The 19869-nt window shown below is 44.9% G+C and overlaps 2 long non-coding RNA genes across 2 annotated transcripts; one reads left to right on the forward strand and one right to left on the reverse strand.

The window, feature by feature from the left end:
* Window positions 1–224: 224 nt before the first annotated feature.
* Window positions 225–15689, reverse strand: LOC103220906 (uncharacterized). The gene is made up of 3 exons (XR_012095481.1): window positions 15203–15689; window positions 2492–3126; window positions 225–1524 (listed from the first exon to the last, which is right to left on the reverse strand). It is a non-coding gene; the product is annotated as an uncharacterized lncRNA (long non-coding RNA).
* A 131-nt stretch (window positions 15690–15820) lies between these two features.
* LOC140713405 (uncharacterized) lies at window positions 15821–17184 on the forward strand. Its single transcript, XR_012095482.1, has 3 exons — window positions 15821–15920; window positions 16182–16210; window positions 16461–17184. It is a non-coding gene; the product is annotated as an uncharacterized lncRNA (long non-coding RNA).
* The last annotated feature ends 2685 nt before the right edge of the window (window positions 17185–19869 follow it).

The raw sequence follows: 19869 nt of genomic DNA on the forward strand, positions 1-19869 counted from the left end.
CTCAGAGGTTGCTTGAGGAATGAGAGAACCTCTGCAAAGAACTGAGTTCAGATGTTATGCAGACATAAGATATTATTATCGAAATAATAATAATAATCCTTTTAGTTTTTGGACTTCTAAGCTTCAGCCTCCTCGCACAGTGTTTGCTGTGGAAGCTCAATGAACAATTAAATTTGCAGATTTCCTTGATTAGTATTTTTTGTTCCAGAAGACAAACACTATAATTTCAAGAATATTCTCTATATTTTTGAGGGCTTACAAAGAAAAACACAATGTAGAAATAGCCTGATTTTCTAAAATGCTCAGAGAATGATGTATTCTGATACACCTAATTTCTGGCTAAGTGGCTAAACAAATATTCCTTTTCTTTAAACTTTATTATTGAATATGGAAAGGCCTTATTTGCTTTTCTTATTGCAGCATGATATGTAATATGAATCTTTAGTGCATTTCATCTTCGATGAAGAATTGCTTTTGAAAATATGAACCGTTTTCAGGGTGGCCATAGGTTTAACTCACAGGTGTTGGTTGGAAACTCAGTAACAACGGGTCTGAACTCTGATTTCTGTTACTTATCTTTCTTAAGATGGAGTTTTTAATAACTCACATCTCTTTTAATTTAGTTAGTGGTGAGTACATATTTACAATGAAATGCCACACATATTAACCCTTTTGTGACTTCCTTCACCCCCCCAGTCTGAATAAGCAATATGTTCACTTGAGTTGATGGGAGTGCAAGCTCAGTGTGGTGGGGGAATGTGTCCCTCAGGGCTGCAAGTGCTGCAAACTCAGTCCAAAAATGAGTTCAGTTAGATCATTGATTCACTAAATTAGAGAAAGGAGGAATTTTGTTTCGTTTTGCTTTGAATCAGCTACTGGTTCCAGTAAGGCAATTAAAGAGTTCAGTTTTGGAATAGTTGTAGGTATTATAATTTTGAGCTAGGCACTCTTAGATTTGAAGAATCTGAATTATAAATGAAATAATAGAATTTAGTGCAAGATGAAATTTGTAGAGTCTAGGAATTACAGCCCTGTGCGATTTAATGTCTTTTCACAGGCATAATTGATATCTCTATATTTGAACTATAGGCTTTTTAATCTAGATGGTGACTGGAAGCCATTTCTCAACTCGTCCTTGTGGGCCGCAATAGAAACAGGGAATTTCTCAGAGGCACAGCTGGCCCAAGTGGCAGAGTCTTAAAGGGGATCCTGGTGCCACCCCCGGACTGCAGAGTAAGCTGGAGTGTGGAGGGGAGGGGAGAAAGCACTGTGTATTTACCGATGGTAGGGCTCAAGCTGGTGTGGGGCTTGGCTCAGGGACGTTGCTCCAAAACTCCAAGAAAGAAAAAAGAAAAGGTTTCATTCAGTCCTCACAACAAGCTTGCGAGTAAAGTGATCTCGTTTGATATCGAGGACACTCATCCTCAATGAAGTTGGCAACTCACCCGAGGGTTCAAAGGTCACGGTGGAAACCAATTATTTCAGCCCCTTCTTCCCTGGTTTCCTTTCCTTCCCCAAATCCAGCTACAAAGAAATGATGAAAATGACAATTTACTCATCATAAAAGTAGAAGATAACATGGCTTAACCAAGTTACGGAGATTAGTTGAAGAAAGCCAGGAAGAGCAGCTGCCCTTGTATTAATACTATGATCAACGCCTGCAGTGCTCACGTGGCCTGAAATCAACGTGCACAAACCCTTTCCCATGGGAGCCCTGAGAGAAGCCTCTGGAGACTCGCGCTTGGCTGCCACATGGCACGTTGATTTGATTGTGACCCCGGGAAAAGCCCTTCATCTCCTTTGGAATTTGCTGACCCTTGTTTGTGGGTCTCACCTTGAGCCTTTGAAAGGGGATCTAAGGCCCCAGATAGCTTTTCTTTTGTGAGGGTCGGTTTCGGTGGGGAAACATCCGTAATTTGAAGAGTGGTATAAAATGAATAGAATAACATCTAGCATCTTCTAGTTATTCAGTAAATATCTGTTGAATAACAAACTGCATACTACTTGACTATTTTTTTTTTTTAAATGTGGATAGTTGAATTGGGAGAATGCACAGCTGGTTATCTAAGTGACCACTGGGTGTCACTGTTTACCCACTGACCAACCATCAGGTTTTTTTTTTTTTTTTTTTTTCCCCTCTCACCTGGTCAGGACAAAAGCCTCTGGAAGCTGGTCCAGATGCAGAGATTTCAAGTTTGTTTCTTATAAGTAACCTGTTATCTCAGGGGGAAAAAGGGTGATTCCTGTGTTATTCACGTCAGGATATTTTCTGCATTCTGTAATTTACATGGAGAGCTGTGTTTTCTGTTTCTTCATCTCCCTTTTGTCCTCCTAAAGAAGTTTTCTTTTGCTAACAAAAACAAGAGTTTTTATTTTGCAATTTATCTTGAAAATAGGAACGCTGGTGTGAACATTAGTTGGTACAAGACGGCAGGGTTTCATATGTAACTTTAATAGGAAACTATTGCAGGTGCTGAAAGTAAATTCTCACTTTGTCAGGCTCAGTGGATCGTGATTATTGTTGCAGTGAGCTTCCTGGAAATAGAGGCCGTTCTCACTCTCTGGTGAAAGACATAGATTGGGCTTCAAAGGCCACCTCCACTCTTCTGATCTTTGGCCTCTAAGGTGATGCTCAACATCTTTGATCCTCAGAGTTCTTTGCCCCCCAGCAGGGCTTCTGAGCCCACTCCCGGGGCTGCTGGGAAGTACCAAGTTCAAATTCAAAATTTCTTGTTTTCCTCCTTAGGGGTGTTCTGCTAACATCAGAGCTGGTGGGTCTTGAAGGAATGTTGTGTTTCCTCTGCTCTTCCCTTCGTGATGTAATTTACCCATTCTTTATAACACAGTCTAATATGGGTTGGGCCAAATAGCTGGAATTCCTAAGTCAGAAGTTTTCTCTGAAAGGCACGTAATTGACTCACTTGTCCATGTCTGTGGATTTCACTGCTGCAACAAGAGGACCTAGAAAACAGCCATCTTAAGACCTGAAGAGGCCTCAGAATTTATCCAGTTTAGTTTTTTTTTGGATGCATTTTACTCTTTCTTCAACATTCCATAGAGGGCTATAAAACCTTACAAGTGGGAGGTCTTAACATTTCCCCATAAGACCAATGATGTGAGTACAACCTGCAGAAAACAAAAAGAATCCAATTAGTCCCTGGCCACTCCTTTCTCAGCCCTCCTTTCCTGCCCACACCTCCCCTGCAGGAGCTCTGCTAATTCCTCACTGTATCTTGGTATCCTCTCCTTTAAAGGGAGAAGAAAAAGAAGAGCACTTATGTTTCCTGAATCGAATGCATTCCAGGCTGATGAAGAGTGATGGCTACCATTACTTGACTTCTTTCTCTGAGCAGGACTTGTGTTCAGTTTTTTATTTTCACAATGTCATTTAATTCTCACTACAGTCCCATGAGATGCTCCAAGTTTTCCCTAATTTACAGATGAGAAAACTGGAGCACCAATGGAGGTTAAATGGCCTACACAAAATCACCCAACTAACACCTGGTGATTTCTGATTCCCTTGCTTTTTAAAAATTGATACACGATATTTTATGTACTTATGGGGTATATGTGATATTTTGTTACATGCATAGAATTCGCAATGATCAAGTCAAGGTATTTGGGGTGTCCATCACCTCAAGTACTGACCATTTCTATGTCTTGGGAACATTTTAAGTCCTTTTTCCCAGTTACTTTGAAATATACATTGTTGTTAACTATAGTCACCCACTCTGAATTGAACATTGGAACTTACACCTTTTGTCTAACTGTATGTTTACACCCATTGACTCATCTCTGTTCACACTCCCACCCACACACCCTTCCCACCCCCACACCCTTCCCACCCACACATCCTCCCACCCACACACCCTTCCCACCCACACATCTTCCCACCCACACACCCTTCCCACCCACACATCCTCCCACCCACACACCCTTGTCAGCCTCTGGTATCCATCATTCTATTCTCGACCTCCATGAGATCAATTTTTTTTTTTTTAATAGTTCCCACATTTGAGTGAGAACTCGGGATATTTGTCTTTCTGTGCCTGGCTTTTTTCACTTAACACAAGGACCTCCAGAGACTCCTTTGCTTTTAACCACTCACCTACTTAAGGAAATGTTGGGTTCAGTGTTGTGGTCTGTAATAGAGAGGGTTTTTCAGTCAGTCACTGCTTTTAGCTCATGGTGGAGGCGTTTGGAGCCACATGGAACTAGACCTGACTATCAGCTGCAAGAACAGGAGGATTTCACTCAATTTCTCTTTTGCTCCTGAAAGCATTTCTCTAGATGCCTCATTTATCCGTATGTGGCTATTGCACATTGTATGTGATATGGTTTGGCTGTGTCCCCACCCAAATCTCATCTTGAATTGTAATAATCCCCACATGTCAAGGAGGGTGGTCAGGTGGAGGTAATTGAATCATGGGAGCAGTTTCCTCCATACTGTTCTTGTGTTTGTGAATAAATCTCATGAGACCTGATGGTTTTATAAATGGGAGTCCCCTGCACACAGTGTCTCTTGCCTGTGGCCATGTAAGATGTGACTTTGTTCCTCCTTTGCCTTCCGCCATGATTGTGAGGGTTTCCCAGCCATGTGAAACTGTGAGTCTATTAAACCTCCTTCCTTTATAAATTATCCAGTCTCAGGTATGTCTTTATTAGCAGCGTGAGAACAGACAAATGCAGTATGCCTGTGTCAAAATCTCTCATATACCCCATAAATAAATGCACTTACTGTGTACCCACAAATACTAAAAACGAGATTTTAAAAAAAGATTTCTTCAGCAGCTGTGGTTGGCTGGGCACTGTGCTAGCTGAAGGCATCTTTATCTTCCCCCTTGCTTAGCTTCATGGAGACCATGAGTCCCCCAGTCCTCACCCCTCCCTTGCAAGTTGGAATTAGACTTATTAGAACTACCTGATGGAGCTCAGTTAAACTTACAAAAAATGAAAGACAAAACTAAAATAGCCTGCTCAGTTTATAACTCTCAGCCAAAATCTCCGATGAGCGGTGGGCGAGGTACATTTCTGTTAGGGAGGTTGAGAGTTTTCTATGTGAATCAGTGTGTATATGTACAGAAGGCAGCCCCATGCATGTGTTTTGAAGACTTAGTGTGTGTCAAGGAAGTGTGTGATGCCTGGGTTTAGAGGGTGGGAGGGGCCTGCTACCATTTGCAGCAGAAGCTACCCTGGGGAAGGCTTACCCTCTGCATATTGATTGCCTGAGGGTTTCCATGAATATTGATTTAGGAAAGGCCAATGGTGTTTACGCTGCTGAATATGCATCATCATGGCCATTGGAAACATGTCAGGCTATATTGAGGCAGGGCAGCTCTGGGATTTCATGGGCTTGGGGATAGCAGGGTTGAACTGGCTCAGTATCAACTTGAACTTTCTGCTTGAGTCTTAATTGCTTTTTGGAGGCAATCAGACATCCAGTTAACCTCCTCTTTCCAGGAATTTTGTTTTCTTGACTCTGCTGTCTTACAAAATGGTCAGGAGGAAGATATTTTCAGAAGGCTTAGGAGCTTGACACACAGGCCGGATGCATTGTAATTGCATCTGGGGGACAGAACACATTTCTGAATTTATCCCCAAAGCCTTATCTACATTTTAAAAATATTGTGGTTAAGTCTATGGTGGAGGGAAGGGGCATAAAATCACATACGAACACTCTTGGTAGGATAATGCGTGCGCAGGCACATTTGACTCTTCCCTCTCCTGGAATGAGCAGCTAGAAGGTGAGTCTTTAAGACTCACGGCCTCGCTTTTCTACAGGATGGTGCAAAGGAAGCTGCATGACAGTGTTCTAGCCCTGGGATAGAGAGAGCTGGAGTGTGGTTCTGCCGTGAAATATCAGAGCATGGATATGACCCAACTAGAAACATACGCCTCTTGGCTTCCGTTTCTTCACTCCCCAAATGGGCAGATTCCTATTCTAACTACTACCTACAGTTAGTAGGAGAATAAAATGTTATAATCAATGTGAAGTGCACAGAACATTTGAAAGTATTTTGGAGTCACTAATGATACAATGGCACGTTTTGGAGAGAAAACCTTAGGACTTAACCTTGGATGGATCATTTATGACTTCTTCTAATGCTAGGATACTGGCTGAGTTACTTATTCCTGTGCCTGGGTAAAATTAGTCTCGCCTATAAAATAAGAATAATGACTCTATCCCATAGATACTGTATGCAGAATACTCTACAAAACATTACTTGAAACACGACGTGCATTCAAATAATGAGAGTTTCCATCTCTGCTTCTTCCTCCCCCTTAAAAAATTAGTTTATTTTCCCTTTTATTGACTAGTCTTTTGCAGAGGTGATTATAGTGCCTGGCAATGCATGGGAATGTGGGTCTTATTTATAGATTATTAATTCACTGGTCTTTTGGAAAATCACTAATGCTGTTTTCCAAATCATTTGTCTTTTTTCAATGCTAAAATTGTGATCTTATCTTCCCAACATAATTTGTTACCTGTTTATGAATTTTGACATGACGAAAGGAAGTGTTGAATTTATGGTAGCGTTTGGGTAGGTAGCATGGCTTTTCTTGCTCAGTAGCTCTAATATAGTTTAATATTTGTTCTATTTTGGTTTGTGTATTATTTATTGCCTTTATACTTTCAAAAGAAACTAGAGGCTATTTACAAAAACACCAGTAGAGAATATAGTAAAACAACCACCACCAAAAAGAAATGAGAGTCTGGGCATGGTGGCTCACGCCTGTAATCCAGCACTTTGGGAGGCACTTTGGGAGGCTAAGACCTCAGGGTGGATCACCTGAGGTCAAGAGTTCAAGACAAGCCTGGCCAACATGGTAAAACCCCATTTCTACTAAAAACACAAAAATTAGCCAGGTGTGGTGGTAGGTGCCTGTAATTCCAGCTACTCAAGCTACTCAAGAGACTGAGGCATGAGAATTGCTTGAACCCAGGAGGTGGAGGTTGCAGTGAGCCCAGATATAGGTGCCACTGCACTCCAGCCTGGGTGACAGAACAAGACTCCATCAAGAAAGAAAGAAAGAAAGCAAGAAAGAAAGCAAGCAAGAAAGAAAGAAAGGAAAGAAAGAAAGAAACAAAGAAGCCAAGTAGAAGAGAGTTGGCAATACCCAACCAAGAACTGGAGATCAAGGGGTACTGACCACTCTTGTACATTGTTTTGCTCTAAGCTTTCTAGCACATTAGGCAAAACTGGGTAAAAATAGATGTTTGTGTTTTTCATTGTCAGGTAAAAAACAGCTAAGTATACTTTTCATGAAAGCCACCTTTTCCTCAACCTAAATTATGACATGATTATTTGCAGAGACTGATGAAAATAACAGGTCACAGCAGCTGTTTTGAAGAATCTGAATCCTGTGTTGTTTGGCGTCACATTAGCAGAGATCCTTCACATTGAGGGGTTTGGGGAGGGCTCATGAGAGGACTGTGCCAGCTGGTCCAGGAGTACCTTCTCTCCATTGAGAATGGGGTTCGGACACCTTCCTGGGTGGGAAGGTGGTTAGTGCACCTGTGGACAGGCAGCCTGGTTTAGTTTGTGGATTGTTCTGTCCCAGGCATCTCCTGATCCCAGGCTTGCTTGCATGTTGGCCTGAGGCATTTCATCTGGTAGAAGAGGAGGGAATTTGAACTTTGTTACTTAGCTTCTAAAATGGAAACCTACAGACATCACGTGCCATTTAATTTCATTACGTTTGATCTAATTCAGTTCAACTCCATATTGTTCAATTTCAACCAGTTCAGCTAAGGGCAAGCACCTCCTGTGCCCTGGGCAATACAGGGGATATGGTTGGGTCAGGCTCGGTGCTGCCCTCAAGGGTGTGGCTTGCTGGCTTGGGAGGCAGATGTGTGCCCCACTGCCTGCCATGGAGGAGGGTATAAACAATGGCTCCACAGAGAGCCAGGGGAAGTGCTGTGGGGGCAGCCAAGAGGAAGCAACAACTCTGTGGAAATGTTCTTTTATTTATAGCGATAAAGGTACCTGTCTGTGTAATGATCTCTTTTCTGTTATATATGATTCTGGAGTTTCCAATTATGCTGTAGTTTAGAAAATATTTTTCCTGAGGGTTAATGTTTACATTTACAAATGTATACAGCTTAACTAACAGTTTAAATGGAAATTTTAATATATTCTATGAATTGTTGCTTCATTTGCATGTTTTATCAATTTGCCATCATTCTGGGTTATATATAGTGCAGTAATTAGAAATTGAATTAAAAAGGACTGTGCATTTTTAATTTTCACTTCGGAATGTGAAATGCTAGTTGTTTCACGTCTGCCTTATCAATGTCATGTTGTATAGATATGTGAGTAGAGGCCAGGACATTCCTGGAGACCTGAACCCCAGAGAGATGATAAGCATGGATAGGACGGCGAGTCACCTTACGCTGAAGGGAATGTGGCAGGTGTGAAGGTGACAGGCAGCTGTGACTTGCTGCTCACTGCTGTGTCCTTGGTGTTCTCATTAGCATCACTGTTCCCTATGTCTTGGCCCAGACCCAGAATTGTAGACTTAACAAGCCCAATAGCTATGCAGTGAGGAAGCTTTGCTAAAAGCATGAATGCTGCATATAGGTAGTCAGTTCCATTTGCCCTGAATGTGCACTAAGGACCCAGTCTGTTCTGTCTACAGCAGATGATCCACTCAGACAAATGCCTAAGGGACTGCGTGTAAGAGCTAATCACACAGTGGCCCTCCCTTCCCACCTCCTTTGTGTCATTATAGTCCTTATGGCAGACAGGACTGGCTGCAGGTGGCATTCACACACACTGACAGTACCTTATGATGGAGTCAGTTGGCTTTGCAGTGTGACATTGAGAGGGTGCTGGCATGTCCTGACCACAGAGCTCCACTGTGGACTATCTCAGGATGTCTCTTCCAATCTCCTGTAGCTTTTCAACTGTCTTCCTGAAAGAACTCAGGTATTGCCTGACAAGGGGGTGCTCGTCAGCAGCAGCTGCCCTCACCAGCTGCATCTCCTGAGCCTGGAAGTGTGCCTGGCACTTGCAAGGTGCTCAGTGTGTCAGTCAGGAGAGCCTGTGTATGCTGCAGTAACAAGCAAGCCCCAGCTCTCAGGGGTGTATCTCTTATTCATTTGTGTGTGTCTTTATGGTGGGCAGGAGCTCTGGGACATCCTCTGTCACCAGGCAAGAGGAAGAGGAAATGGTTTATGTGCATTGATTCTGAAAGGTATCTGTCTAGAAGAAACAGAAGTTACTTCTGCTTGTGTTTCATTGGTCAAAGCAAGTCATGTGGCCACATCTAACTTCAGAGAGGTAGGAAGTACAAGTCTAGATTTCCCGAGGGGGTGAATTGGATGCATTAGTGAGCAGCATTTATCTCTCACACACTTCATGTGTTTATCAAGCTGCACTAGAGGTGTGAAATAATGTTTGCCGATAATGACGCTGGTACCTCACTGTTCTTCCTCTAAGGGAAGATATTGATGTTTAATTAGGTGAAGGTCTCTGGATGTAAAAGTAGAAGTTTCTAAAAATCTAGAAGCCTTAAAAACCTCAGAGATTGTCCAGTCCCATTTAATATTAGCAACGAGACCAAGTGATTTGCCAAGTGCCTTTCATTCTGTTGATGCTAAACCTGGGGCTTGTGTCTTGGCCTGCCAACTCACCCACTAGAGTTCTTGCCACTTTCCTCTTGTACCTGTAAGAAGACGATCTAGGTCTTACTGCAAAGACCATTTCCAAAGACTCTCTGGTTCCTGAGGCTCCCTGGAGTAGCCAAGCACTCATTACTATCCACTGCAGCATGGCAGTGCTTGGGGTCTGCCTATTCAGCCTCTAGATGATGAGGATTACAGATAATAATGTACCCAAAGTGCTTTGGATAGTGCCTGCAACAGTAGGTGTGTAATAACTGTTTTTGTTTTTTGTTTTTTTTTTAGTTGGGGGCAGGGTCTCACTTTGTTACCAAGGCTGGAGTGAAGTGGTGTGATCATGGTTCGCTGTAGCATCAAACTCCCCAGCTCAAGTAATGTTCTGCTTCAGTCTCCTGAGAAGCTGGGACTGCAGGCACGCACCACTATGCCTAGCTAATTTTTGTATATTTTGTAGAGACGGTGTCTCATTATATTGCTTAGGCTGGTCTCAAACTCCTGGCCTCAAGCAGTCCTCCTGACTCAGGCCCACAAAGTGCTGGGATTACAAGTGTGAGCCACTGTGCCTGGCCTATAACCACTGATTTATTATTATTCCGTGTGATTGTTGTTGTCGCTATAATTGAATTCTATAGTGATGTCCCTTCTGGCCTGGCACAGGATGGCAGAGGGCTTACAGTTTTCTCCAGGCAGTGCTCCCATCTCAGGGTTCAGTCACCAGACAAGTCATTTGTTATCTCTTGCCGTGTTTGGATTTTGGCCTCCTGTGTTCTCCAATAAGGGCACCCTTGAGAAGAGGGGAGAGGAAAAGAAGGAAGGGGAGGGGTGGGGAGAAGAGAAGGTGCAATGAACATGAGAAACAAGCACTGAGAGGCAGGATGGGTGATATGGTTTGGCTGTGTCTCCACCCAAATGTCACTTAGAATTGTAATCCCCACCTGTCAAGGGTGGGACCAGGTGGAGGTGATTGGATCATGGGGCCAGTTTCCCCCATGCTTTTCTCATCATAGTGATGAGTCTCAGGAGATCTGATGGTTTTATAAGCGTCTGGCATTTCCTCACTTGCACTTCTCCTTCCTGCCGCCCTGGGAAGAAGATATTTTTCTTCCCCTTCGCTTTCTGCCATGATTGTAAGTTTCCTGAGGCCTCCCCAGCCATGTAGAAATGTGAGTCAATTAAACCTCTTTCCTTCATGAATTACCCAGTCTCGGGTATGTCTTTATAGCAGCGTGAAATGAATTAATACAATAAGCATCTGGAGGGGATATCGGTGGAGGAGACAGGAGGAGCTGAAGGAAGTTACCACAGGTCTTGGAGCCAAAGACAAGGAGTGGCCCAGGAGCTCCAGGTCTGAGGGCAAGGCAGGGAGCAAGAAGGAGACAATACAGAGGTGCTGAGGCATTAGGGGTGTTGATTGAGGAGTGGCAGGCATCTCCTCTCAGAACGTGCTCAGGCTGGGGGGTTTCAGTAAATGTCCAAGCCCCCCTGGCCCGGTCTTTCCCTTCCAGGTAGGTGCTGTCCTGCCTCCTGCCATCTGGACTGGCCTTGTCCAGAGCGTTGCCTCTCCCTCTGGCTCTGATCTCCCTGCAAGGGGGCTCCCACTAAAGAGAAATGACACAATTTACAGAGGGAATGCTGGCCTCTAGACAGCCATGGAGGGCTATGCAGGGAGTAACGAGATGCTCTGATAATAAGAACAGCCAAGGTTTATGGAGCGCCAGGTCCAGGAGTCAGCTCAGTGTGTTTTTGCTTCTTTATGTCTTAATTATTTGGGTTTGTAATCATCACCATCATGATAATGGAGATGTCAATAACAGCGATAACAGCTATCAACGAGTGAGCTCTTATTACTGTGTGTTTTATGTCTATTATTTGTTTCCATAGCAATGGTTTCAGGTAAGGGGATTTTCAAAAGGGGACAGTGAGGCTCAGGAATGTAAACCAGTTGCCCGAGCCCCCATGTCTGGTAAATAGCAACACAGACCATGGCTCAAAATATCTCTCTGACTTCAAAGCCCATGCCAGGGCTTTAAAGATAACTCAGGATTATGCTCTTTGCAAACAAAGGAAATTGGAATTCAGGGAGGTCCAATTTCAGTTTCTAGAACATCTACACCTCTTTGGAATGAAGGTGCACTTGGATTAGGGTCCTCTGAGCCCTGGTTAACACTTTTCCTCCCCATGTGCCCTGCTGCCCCCAGCAGATGCAGGACAGTCCTTTCTATGGGGTAGGGGCCTAGGTGGGAACACTGCTGCTTCCTGGTCCTTCCTGTGTGTAGCCAAGCTAAGTTTCGTTAATGCGAGGGCGCCCAGATAGTGGGCAGTTCTCAAAAGAGCAGCTTTTGGAGTCCCTGCGGAAGGGGAGGGAAGATGCATGTCCTCTTATTTATGGCCGTGCAACGGGCTTGGCCTTGGTAATAGAAACTGTGGTCTGGCGTGTTTCTTGCTGCCTTTGCTTGTTTAGAAACTGCCCCTTGCAGGCACTGCCCACCCTCACAGGGCATGGGTCAGTGGTCAGCGCTGTGGTTGGCGAGTGTCTACCTTGTGCCTGGTTGATGCCCACACCCTGAGAGGTAGGACTATTATTCTCTCTTGTAGAAAAAGATGAATTTAGGATATTTAAGTAACTTCTCCAAGGCTTCACTGCTAATTCAGTTGCTCAGTCAAGATTTGAATCAGGTGTGTGTGACTCCAGAATGGAAATATTTGGTTCATGAGGACGCCCACTTGACTACACAGGTGTACTTCCAGAAGAAAGGGAAAGACGAAGGTATTTAAGCATTGTTTTGTAAAAAGGTAGTATTTCTATTTTCCTCCTCCTCCCCGCCTTCAGTATATTCCTACAAAAGGTTGATGGAAGGAAAATTGACATAAATCATCAAATCTCAAATGAGATTTGGGTACTTTGTGGTTTTGACTTATCTATACTGATCTTTCCGTGAATGCAGATCATCAAAGTTTGGCTTTTTCTTTCTATTGATTGACTTGTCTATCCAAGTGCTCATCTATCTGTGTCCTCTCATGTGGAAAGGGGCCACAGTGCCTAAGACTGGGCTTGAAACTTCTGGCAACGTGATACACGTATTGGTTTTGGATTGTTCTTAAACGGATCATCTGGTACCATTGAGGACTTTACCTTTCTGTGACTTTCTCAATTGCTCCGAGTTAAATAAAAAGTTGTATGAAGGAATGTTCAGTGTCCAAGAAAGACATTGGATGAAGTGGGAGTGAAGGGTGAAGAGCAGGGTTTTAAAGAGAAAAACTCACACAATTTAGGACAGGTGAAAATGGTGAAAGAAGCCTGGTATTCCCACGCCCACCCCGCTCCCTATTACAGAACACCAGGCTAGAGTCATCTTGTAGTGTCAGTTTCAGACTTTTATCACGTTTTCAAGTGGGGCCAACTTGACATTTTGTCCGCACAGCTCTGGCCAAAGCACTCCTGAGCCGAGGCTCGGCACTGCCAGGCAGCCCTCACTGTCAGACCAGCGAAGGCCACGGGGGCTGTGCACGCAGCCCCGGTATAGATGCAGCGCGGCCACATGCCTCTTCCTCTGGTTTAAATGTTTAAACAAAAAAGAAAAACGTAGCCTGAGATTTCACTCTGTGTGGCTGCCAGACACTTGTTTCTTTTCCAACTGGCTTCCCCATTGAGGGACTTTTCCCTGAAGGTCCTGGCGGTTTGGGCTTAGATTACAGGGAGCACGGCTGTATTTTTAAGCAGGCCATGAGGGGAAGGGGGAAGACAGGGGAGGACACTGGGATGGTGTGTGTGTGAATGCGTGTGCTGTGTGGATGTGTGTGCTGTGTGGATGTGTGTTGTGTGTGTGTTATCTGTGTATGTGGTGTGTGAATGCATGTATGTTTGTGTTTGAATGTGTGTTTTGTGTGTGTATGTTATGTGTGTGAATATGTGAGTTGTGTGTAGTGTGTGAATGTGTGTACGTGCATGTGTGGTGTGTGTAAATGTGTGTGTGTGTGCATGTGTGTGAATGTTGTGTGATATGTGCGCGTGTGTGACTGTGTGTATGCATGTGTTGTGTGTATATGTGGTATGTGAATGTGTTGTATATGTGTTGTGTGTGGTGTATATGTGTTGTATGAATGTGTGACATTGTGTTGTATGTGTGTGAATGTGTGTGTTGTGTATGTGGTGTGCGAATGTGTATGTGAGTGCATGTGTGCATGTGTGTACTGTGTGTGTGGTTATAAATGTGTGTATGTGTGTGGTGTGTGTATGTGCGTGTTGTGTGTGCATGTGTGTATGGCTTTGTGCATGGTGTGTGTGGTGTGTGCATGTGTGTGTGTGAATGTGTGTGTGATTGTGTTGTGTGTGGTGTACGTGTGTGTTGTGTGTGGTGTGTGCATGTGTGTGGTACATGTGAGTGTGTATTGTGTATGTGTGTGTTGTGTGTGTGACTGTGTCTGCCACACAGAGTGAAATCTCAGGCTACGTTTTTCTTTTTTGTTTAAACATTTAAACCAGGGGAAGAGCTGGGCAGTGCTGAGCCTCGGCTCAGGAGTGCTTTGGCCAGAGCTGTGTGGACAAAATGTCAGTAAGTTGGCATTGTGTATTTGTGTGTTGTGTGCGTGTTGTGTGGGATGTGCATGTGTGTTGTGTGTGTGGGGTGTATGTGTGTGTTGTGTGACTGTGTGTGTGTTGTGTGTGGTGTGTGCATGTGTGTGCCTGTGTGCTTAGAACCTTAATCCTCAAGTCCAAATGCTGATGGCACCTCTGGGAGGTGATTAGGGTTAGATGAGGTCATCAGGGCGGGGCCCGGTGGGGCTGGCAGCTTTGTGGGAAGAGGAAGAGAGACCTCAGGGCAACACCCCACCCTTTGCCATGTGATGCCCTCGGCTAAGTCATGGTGCAGAGGGGAGGCCCTCATCTGATGCACCCCCAACCACGGAATTCCAGCCTCCAGAAATGTCAGATACAATTGTTTTCTTTATAAATTGTCCAATCTCAGGTATTCAGTTATTGCACCAGAAAGCTGACCCTGATGAGGGCTCTGCAGCAATGCAGAGCTGGTCCCAGAGGCAAGATGGACAGAGCTTGTCTGGGCGTCCCTGTGGGCACCTCTGGGCCAAGCCCAGCTGCACCTTCACCCTCCTGATTTCCCACAGCAGGCAGGAGGGTGGTGGAGGCCACAGTCTGGGGCAGGAGAGTCTCTCAGATTCCTGGGAGGAGCTCGGAGCCCAAACGAGGACAGACAGAAGCTGCTTATCTCCAGCTTGGGTAAGAGCAAAGAGCTGGCCACTGTCACTTGCATTTTTGCAGAGACCCAGGCAGGCTGGGCGTGGGAGCTTCCCAATGGAAGGGAAGGCACTGGGTGAGCCCCAGTGGAGGCTGCTGGCCTGGAAGCTGGGGCCGCAACTAGAACTGGGGCATCCTATGTCAGTTTAAGGCGAGCTCGTTTGTCTTTCTCGGTTTGTCCTCAGTGGGACATCAGGGCAGGAGTCGGGGCAGCTGTGAGTTATTAACCAAGTCTTGGGCATCTGGGACTGACTCTTACGGGTTGCTTGATTCCTAGATTGGGGCCAGAGATAGCGGCCTGGCTTCCCACAGGTGTGACTTACCGAGGGCAGGCCAGCGTCCAGCCTGGCTGCTGCAGGTGATGTGTTGGATTTCTGGGCTGGCTGCTGCAGGTCGTGGGCCACAGTTCCATCTGTACAGATGGTCACACCATTGTCTCTTTGTATATCCAGCGTCTCAGACCACATTCTGGCTCCAGCCCTTCCTGATGTGGGACCTTGGACGTGTCCCCTGACTGTCCTGTGCCCGTCTTCTCAGTGGTGAAGGGAGCAGTGACCATGCACACCACTGAGGACAGCCGTGGGGATGAGACATGGCAGGCCGAGGCACAGTAGGTGTACCAAAGTAATTCAGAAAAGCCCAGCTGTCCCTCCATGGGCCTTCACTCCATACCACCTTGGCTGGAAGGTGGCCAATGTTTGTTTTGAGGCTAGGGCTTCTTCTCCAAACACATGGAATTAATCTTTGAATCACACATTTGGCAGCTCTAAGCATCCCCTTCAAGATGGTCTGCTGACAGTCCCCTCTGCTGTCTGCTGACTGGACTCTGGGATGCTTTGTGAGGCAGTTGTGGGGTGGAGCAAATAATAAAGGTTTTGGAATCTGAAGACTGGAGTTAGAATCTTAGGTCAGTAATTTGCTGCCTTGGTAACCTCCATCAAATTCCACCCCGCTGAGGATGAGTCTCTTCATCTTTATGAAGGGGATGTGATATTGGCTCCCCTGGCTTGGGTGACATGTGAGGCAGCTACCTGGTGCTGGGCGTGGTGTCCATCTCTCCCTCTATCATCATCTGTTCTCTCTCTCTCTCTCTCTCTTTTTCTTATTTTCTTTCCCCTTTCTGTGAAAGTTACCCCATCCCATTTAGCTTTGTGAATGACCTGTGTTTCCCAGCATTCTTTACTCACAAAACTAGTTGGGATTGCTTTTCTTGAGAAGCTGTTTTGTAAAGAAGTTGGCTAGATATCTGTCTACATGGACACAGATGTATTGATATCGTATATTGTTTCTTCTTTTGGAAAGGAGTCAAAGAGCCTCCTGTCACCTTGCGGGTAGGTGGGCAGCCCGAGATCTAAACTTCCCGTGGGAAATCTCCACGTGGAAAAGCCCCACTCAGAATCCCAGGCGGCAAGGGCAGATTAGGACTTATCATGGCGTTCCAAGCTCCATGACCATAGGTGGGTTGCTCTTGGTCACCAGGGGGCAGAAGCATTGATGGTAAGAGCTGCTCTTCTTAAACCTATCGACTGAAATTATAATCAAGGATGCACTACTGGCTGTTTTGGATCTACTTTTGCAAAGTTGGAGTCCAAGACAGTCCCCCAAAGCCACCAGGATGACATATGGTCTCTGCAAACTTCTCATGATGAGGCACTTCATGAACCATCACAGTGAAGAAGGCCCAAGTCACAGCACCCCAGCAGAACCCAGCAAACACCACACAGTTTCATTCACCACGTGGAACCAGAAGTTGACTGCCGAAGGCCATCTGAGAGGCTGCCATAGTCTGTCCAATATTTTTCAATCAGGAAACACTCTGAGTTCCCTTCTGTGGCTGGGCAGGTGCTGAGCTCCAGAGGTTAAAAGAGAAACATGTGCTAACGTTCTGGAGGTTGTAGCATGCTCACAGTTAAATGGCTTTCATTTCAGAGTATTACTGATCCCAGATTGCACATGGTATGTGTGTATTACATGGACGGATAGACAGATTAACATCTGTGGAAACAAAACATTGTCTGCATTATCAGGTTGTGGTAAATTCTTATAATTTTGCGTGGCCTCGGCATCTGTTTTGATTCAAGTTTAACTTTCGCAGACCAGAAGTAAAGCTCGGTCCTTCTTGACACGGTTTCGAGTTGTACACCACACTAAAGTGGCTCAAGCTAGTGGCTCAAGATTCAGAATTCAGAGGCATTTCTCACCCAGCCAATGGAGCTTCTGCTTTCCTGCCCAGGCTTCCTTTTTAGACAAAGTCTCACTCTGTCACCCAGGCTGGAGTGCAGGGATGAGATCTTGGCTCACTGTAACCTCTGTTTCCCAGGCTCAAGTGATCCTTTCACCTCAGACTCCCCAGTAGCTGGGACTACAGATACGCACCAACACACCCAGGTTTTTTAAAAAATTGTATTTATTTTGTAGAGATGGGGTTTTGCCATGTTGCCCAGGCTGGTCTCAAACTTCTGGACTCAAGTGATCTGACCTCCTCAGGCTTCCAAAGTGCTGGGATTACAGGTGCGAGCCACTGCAGCCAGCCCAGTCTTCCTTTAAATGGACCATTCAGACCTTTGCCAAAGAACTTAAAGTATGTAAACTATTCCCACACCCTATTCCCTTACACATACACCCCCACACACAGCCACACCCACCCACATATATATATATGTAAACATACTGCTAGTTCCCACTCACTCTCTCTGCCTGACTCTCATCCCATTGCACGTGTCCTGGGGATGGAGGACTGCCCTCCAATTTCTTATACCCTCCCGCCTGCATCTGTAAGTAATAAATCTTTGAGCTAGTTTCCTGTTGTGTGAATTGATTTCGTGTTTTCCAACTGAAGAACCAGGGACTGCCTCAGGCTGGGCTTTGCCTGGGATGCCAGGCAGGCAGTTAGTGGGGACAGAAGGTTGGACTTCTAGCACCACAGCAATGGCCAGACAGGCATAAACTGAGCACGGGTCAGATAAGAGCCACAAGGGTGTCTGCCAGTATAAACACGTTTCCCGTGTGAGGGATTCCCTGGTTGTGGGTTGAACAACGAGGCATGAGGCCATCCACAGGTAAAAGAGGCAGTCCATGAAAGGTGCCCTGTAAATGCTGACACCCAGCTCCCCCTTCATCTCCCATTAGGGCAGGGTTGCGAGCCACTCTGGAATGAGAACCTCAATTTAGCTGGGGCTCTGAAAACACAGGTACACTCTGGTGACTTGCCAGCAGACAGTGTTTACATAGCAAGTGCCATATTCATGGCACTGAAATCACAGCTGCAGTTCAGGGAGTAACTTCCTGTCCATGGGTGGTGCTGAAATCACAGCTGTAGTTCATGGGGTGACTCCCTGTCCATGGGTGGCACTGAAATCACAGCTGGAGTTCATGGAGTGACTTCCAGTCCATGGGTGGCACTGAAATCACAGCTGGAATTCACGGAGTGACTCCCTGACCATGAATGGCGCTGAAATCACTGCTGTATTTCACGGAGTGACTTCCCGTCCATGGGTGGCGCTGAAATCACAGCTGGAGTTCATGGAGTGACTTCCCGTCCATGGGTGGCGCTGAAATCACAGCTGGAGTTCATGGAGTGACCCCCTGTCCAGGGGTGGTGCTGAAATCACAGCTGGAGTTCATGGAGTGACTTCCTGTCCATGGGTGGCGCTGAAATCACAGCTGGAGTTCATGGAGTGACTCCCTGTCCATGAGTGGCCTGGGCAGTGAATCTTTGGCTGTGCCCCATGCCCTATGTACTGTTATTACATTCATCCTTGGAAGCCACTTCAAAAACATTTCTAAACAAGGCAGATAATTGGTTGCAAGCCATCTGTTGTATGTAAACCAGCAAATGAGAGATGTGTACATCTTCTTCAGTTTATTATTTTGAAAATTTTAAAACCACCTTTCCAGTAAAAATATTCCAAAGGCATAAAGGAACAGTAATAGTCATGTAACTGCAGAAGAACAGCAGATATTAGACTGAAGTGTGGCCTGTGACCTCTAAGAGTCTGCAGCTGGAAACAACTTCCCTGGAAAGTTATGTCCAGTGTAGACTGGATATATTCAGTCTTCTTTTGGAAGAAAAAATTTCCAAAAAAAGAAATGTTTTTTAAAATAAAAAGTAACCAGTGTCATACCGTTTTGTAAATTTTTTTTTATATTTACATTTTATCTGGATATTTCTTTCTTTAATCCCTTGAGCTCCCATGAATATTTCTCAAGCCACACAGTCACTCTTTCTGAGTTAAAAACCAAAGAAATCAAATGTACTGCAATTCAGAGATGAAATGCTTTTTGTTTCCCTCAAAATAAAACTAATGGAAAGTAGCAGGTACTGCCTAGCAAAAACATGGTTGTTACTTAACGTAGTCTCAACAAATAGACTTCCACTGGAGCTGGTTTGAGCCCCACACAATCCGAAAGCTCTTTATGTAAGTCCATCATGACAAATAAGCAGCCCAGTAGATCTTAGAACCACTGGAAAGAAACAAATAGAAACTAAGAAAAAAAAATCAAAATGTTATGGAATAGTTTGCATTTCTTTTCTATCTCCAATTTAGCAGCATGTTCTTATTCTGTAGAAATATCACCTTTCAAGTTTCCATGTTGTCAAAGTATTTAAAACTCCACTGCTGGGAAACCAGAATGATCCATAGGGCATAGGGTGCAGTTTTTAACTCAAGCCCTGTGAAATGAGCTAATGTATAGATCACCTGAACCACGCTGGGAATATCTGTAGGCCGTGCCAGGTATGCAAAAGAAAATGGCACTTCTATTTTTGTCTGGATAAGTCAAATAGCAACCAGACGACCACAACATGAGAGTGCGGAAAGTGCTCAAAATATTATGTCATTCTTCAGCGTATAATAAATCCCTCCTGCAAATTAAACTTAGAGTTATCAATTGGACTCATAAGTCTCAGTGGTGATTTCATCTTAGAATTTGGTAGCCAGTGGTACCTTGTGCTTGGCTTTGGATGCTGGGATGCTTAGTCATTAGTCTG

This window comes from Chlorocebus sabaeus, chromosome 14 (assembly GCF_047675955.1).
Source record: "Chlorocebus sabaeus isolate Y175 chromosome 14, mChlSab1.0.hap1, whole genome shotgun sequence".
In the NCBI taxonomy this organism is placed as follows: domain Eukaryota; kingdom Metazoa; phylum Chordata; class Mammalia; order Primates; family Cercopithecidae; genus Chlorocebus; species Chlorocebus sabaeus.